Genomic DNA, 5,116 nt, shown 5'->3' with positions numbered 1-5,116 from the left:
GGACTCTTGATGCTCTTTTAAAACTTGCTTGTGGTCAGTACAAGGAGCAAAAAGAAAACTTTGAAAAAATATTTATTATGACAAATGCACTGACATTTTTTTAAAATTTAATGTAGCCTGGACTTTACCTGTGTAGCACATGCTCAGAATTGTCCTTCTAGGCTAACAATATATCACCTCTTCAGCTTGGATCCAATTGTGGATTTATTTACAAACCTCAAATGCCTTCAAGCCGATCCTTTTTGCTGGATGTTTTGCAGCCTACTGTAGTAGATAAGCAAACACCAATGTAGGGAGAAAAAAAAGAGATGAGAAAACTTATGAGACTGTCAAGATTGTATAACCTTCTTGATTTATTTTAAGAATGTGTTGCCTTTCTCCTATTACAGCAAAGCAGCATTTTGTTACAGACTGCCTAAAATCACTTAATCTCAGGTGAATGCATCACTTGCCAAAGTGTTGGAATGCTATTTGTGTTTAACTGCACTGTTGAATTTTTTTTTTGTTGTTTGTTTCTTTTGCTGTTGTTGTCTGTATATGTTGAAGAAATGAGGTGTTTATCAGAGAAACTTACTTCAAATTTTTTTTCACAGTTACTCTTGCTAACCTTATTTCCTCCATTCTATTTCCCCTCCCCCCCACTTATTCTATTCTCTCTCTCCTTTCACCCTGTCCCTCCTCAAAAATGTTTTGCTTCTCACTACCACCTCTCCCAACCTTCTGTGCCTTCTATCACCGGTCCTCCTTCTCTTATTCTTTACCCCTCCTACTACCCTGTAGGGTAAGATAGATTACTATGCCAAACTGAGTGTATATGTTATTCCTTCTTTAAGCCAATTCTGATGAGAGTAAGGTTTGCTCATTCCCTCTCACCTCTTGCCTCTTCCCCACCACTATAAATAAGCCTTTTCTTGTCTCTTTTATGTGAGATAATTTACCCCATTCTACCTCTCCCTTTCTCTTTTTCCCAGTACATTCCTCTCTCACTCCTTAGTTTTATTTTTTAGATATCATTCCTTCATATTCAACTCATACCTGTGCCCTTTATCTATATATACTATTAACTACCCTAATAATGAGAAAGATCTTTATGAGTTACAAAAATCATTTTCCCATGTAGAAATGTAAACAGTTTAAGCTTATTAAGTCCCTTATGATTTCCTTTTCCTGTTTACCTTTTTATGCTCCTCTTGAGTCTTGTATTTGCAAATCAAATTTTCTATTCATCTCTGATCTTTTCATCAAGAATGCTTGAAAGTCTTCTATCTCATTGAATGTCTATTTCTTTCCCTGAAAGATTATACTCAGTTTTGCTGGGTAGGTGATTCTTGGTTGTAATCCCAGCTCCTTTGCCCTCTGGAATATCATATTTCAAGCTCTCCAATGCTTTAATGTAGAAGCTGCGAAATCTTGTTTTACCCTGACTGTGGCTCCGTGATACTTGAATTGTTTCTTTCTAGCTACTTGCAATATTTTTCCTTGACCTGGTAACTCTGGAATTTGGCTATAATGTTCCTGGGAGTTTTCATTTTGGGATCTCTTTTGGGAGGTGATCAGTGGATTCTTTCCATTTCTATTTGACCCTCTGGTTCTAGAATATCAGGGCAGTTTTCCTTGATGATTTCTTGAAAGATGATATCTAGGCTCTTTTTTTGATCATGACTTTCAGGAATTCTAATAATTTTTTAATTACCTCTCTTGGATCTATTTTCCAGGTCAGTTGTTTTTCCAATGAGATATTTCACATTGTCTTCTTTTTTTTTATTCTTTTATTTTGTTTTATTGTATTTTGATTTCTCATAAAGTCATTAGCTTCCATTTGCTTCATTTTAACTTTTAAGAAATTATTTTCTTCAGTGAGCTTTAGGACCTCCTTTTCCATTTGGCCAGCTATAGTTTTTAAGATATTCTTCTCCTCATTGGCATTTTGGAACTCTTTTGCCGTTTGGGTTAGGCTATTTTTTAAGGTGTTATTTTCTTCAGTATTTTTTTGTGTCTCCTTTAGCAAGCTGTTGACTTTTTTCATGATTTTCTTCCATCACTCTCATTTCTTTCCCTAATTTTTCTTCTACCTCTCTTACTTGATTTTAAAAATCCTTTTTGAGCTCTTCCATGACCTGAGACTAATTTATGTTTTTCTTGGAGGTTTGGATGTAGGAACTTTGACTTTGTTGTTTTCTGACTGTGTGTTTTGATCTTCCTTGTCACCATAGTAATTTTCAATAGGCAGTTTTTTTTTTCTGTCGTTTGCTCATTTTCCCAGCCTGTTAGTTGATTTTTAACTCTTTGTTAAAGTAGGGCTCTGCTTCCAGAGTGGAGGGCTCACTGTCCCAAGCTTCAGGGGTTTTGTGCAGCTGTTTTCAGAGGTACTTTTAGGGACCTGTAAGTTTCCAGTTCTTCCAAGGTGGTATGATCTAAGGAGAGGTGTTTATTCCTCTCCTGGCCTGTGCTCTGGTCTATAAGTGACCACAAGCACTCTTTTTCTGCCTTGGAACTATGAGGAGGGTCCTCCCTCCACTGTGACTGCAAGTTCTGCTATGCTAGTGCTCCTCCTCACCCTGGGACAGCCACCCAGGACTGGTACCCAGATCCGAGTATGGGCAAAGCAACAGAATCCTCCCTCAGTGTTAGCAAAAAGACTCCTGTAATCTGCTTCTGACCAGTTGTTTGACCCCCTTACCATCTGTGGGCTGAGAGCTCCAGAAACAGCCACTGCCAATTCAGTCACTCCCAAGGCCTGCTCCTGGTTTGCTCCAGCCAGGGCTGTGGTGGCGCAGATTTCCCTGGACTGTGCTCCACTCTCACCCAGGAGTGGCAGACCTTTCCTGCTAACCTTTTAAGTTGTCTTTGGCATCTGTGGGCTGAGAGTTCTAGAGACTGTCACTGCTGCCTATTATTCAGTTGCCCCAAGGCTTGCTCCCAGTTTGCTGGGGCTGGTCCACACTGGTGCAGCCTGTGCTGAACTGTACTCCTCTTTCAACCTGGTGCAACAGACCTGGTGACCTTCCATGTTGCCTTGGACTGGAAATTTGTTTCACTATGCCTTTTTGTGGGTTCTGCTGCTCTAGAATTTGCATAGAGTCATTATTTAAAGGTATTTGGAAGGGTTTGGGGGAGAGCTCAGGTGAGTCCCTGCCTTTACTATGCCATCTTAGCTCTGCCTCTTCCCCCTTTTTTTTTTTGAGTTTGACATCACTGCTATACTTGACAAAGAAAAAAAAACCAGGAACGTTTCCATATACAAAGAACAACAACAAGAAATCATGAAGCTCTATTCCATGCACCTTTTAAAAATATAATCACTCTGACAGTTTCAAAGCTTGTTTGTTTCCCTTTAAACTTTCTTCTATTCTCTTCTCTGAATTCTAAAAAATGGTACATTTCTGTTCCTTTGTTCTGTGACATATGAAAAGTTTGAGAGACATAGTTTCTGGGCATTTAATAATCAATTTTATTAATTATGGGTAGCAGATAATAAAATTATGGTCATTTGGCTTTCTCTCATAAACCAGAGCCTCCACCCCCAACCCCCACACATACCCTGGAGAATATTGAATGCTTAAATAGATTTGAAAAAAGGGGTGTTTCTGAGGGTAGAAAGCAAAGTTGATTGGTTAACAATCAATGAGGGAGTGGACATATTAATGAGGAGGTGGGCAAAAAGTCTTCAGCTCCTCCTGCTGAGAAGTGATCCAATCATGAGACTCAGCTACCTCCAGCAATCTGGACAAAAGAAGCCATCTTTACCCAGACCACACTGTCTGGTTTCCCCCTTCATAAACTGGGTCATCCTAAATTTTAATTGGAAGCTGTAAAATCAAGGGTTTATTTCCTAAGGGCAAGATCTCATCTAGATTGGATTCTGTTTGTTAGGTTTTCTGGTTGGGTGGGGTCCCACCCAAGATCTAAAAACATGTACCCTGAGGATTTAGGCAATCTCATCCATCAGCAATGTCCTTCAGAGACTGTCTGCATAACCTACAAGGGTTTATTTCTGAATGAGGAAATAGAAAGGAAAGCCTTATGCTCAATTAATAATTGCTTATTAATATAAAAAAGAAACAATAATTTCTCTTAGTTCTCTTTTTTGGGAGTCATCACGGACACTGCTCCTGCTCTCAACTCCCCATTCTCCCTCTTTTTCTTTTTAATTTCTCCCTAAATAAATAATCATAGTGAAGCAAAGTGCATCCACACAATGACCATGTCTCATTCTACACCTGTAGGCCATCTCCTGTCAGAAAGTATTCCTCTAAAAGAATTTTGTGTTTTTCCCCCTTGGTAATCCTTTGGTAGTTTGATTGGAATGGCACTGAACAAGTAAGTTAATTAAAGTCGTATTATCATTTTTATTACATTGATATTGTACAGCCATGAGCAATAAATTACTCTCCAATTATTTGTCCGCCTTTACTTCTGAAGAGTGTTTTATATGCTTCCTGTGGGTGTCTTGATAGATGAATTATCAAATATTTTCTGTAAGTTCCATAATAATTCTGAAAGAAATTTCTCTACCTATCTTTTCTTACCAGCTTTTCTTGTTAAGATAAAAATTTTTTGATGATGTGTGTTGGTTTATTTTATGTTCTGAAACTTTGCTAAATTATTAATTATTTCAGTTAATCTTTAAGGGTCTCTAAGTAGTCTATATTAACTTAGAAAAGTAATAATTTTGTTTCTTCTTTGCCTATGCTTGCTCCTTCTATTCCTTTTTCTTGTTTTATTGCAATGGCTAATACTTCTAAAATTATATCAAATAAAATAGTGATAATGGACATCTTTGACTTGCCTCTGATTTTGTTCATTTGTTTGTTTATTTTCTTATACATAATGTTGGCTGTTGATTTTAGAGAGAGGTATACTGTTTATCATATTAAGGAAACTTATTTCTTCTGTTTTTAACATTTTTCTTAAATAGAATTGAGTGTTGTACTTTGTCAAAAGCTTTCTAATCACCTCTTTATTATTATTGTTATGTACTCTTTATTTTTATTATTAATATGGTCTTTTATATTTAGTTTTTCTAATATTGAACAAACTCCTGCATCACTGATATAAGTCCAAACATGCCATGGTGTATAATCTTTTTATTGTGTTTTTGTAACTTCCTTGGCTA

The 5,116-nt window shown here is 37.1% G+C and overlaps 1 pseudogene; it reads right to left on the bottom strand.

Moving 5' to 3' along the window:
* Window positions 1-3,010, bottom strand: part of LOC114049875 — a 13,107-nt pseudogene extending 10,097 nt beyond the window's left edge.
* Between the last annotated feature and the right edge of the window lie 2,106 nt (window positions 3,011-5,116).

Source organism: Vombatus ursinus, unplaced genomic scaffold (genome assembly GCF_900497805.2).
Source record: "Vombatus ursinus unplaced genomic scaffold, bare-nosed wombat genome assembly UNPS02000577.1, whole genome shotgun sequence".
NCBI lineage: Eukaryota > Metazoa > Chordata > Mammalia > Diprotodontia > Vombatidae > Vombatus > Vombatus ursinus.
The sequence above is the reverse complement of the archived record's forward strand: the minus strand, read 5'-3'. Positions and strand labels throughout refer to the sequence as shown.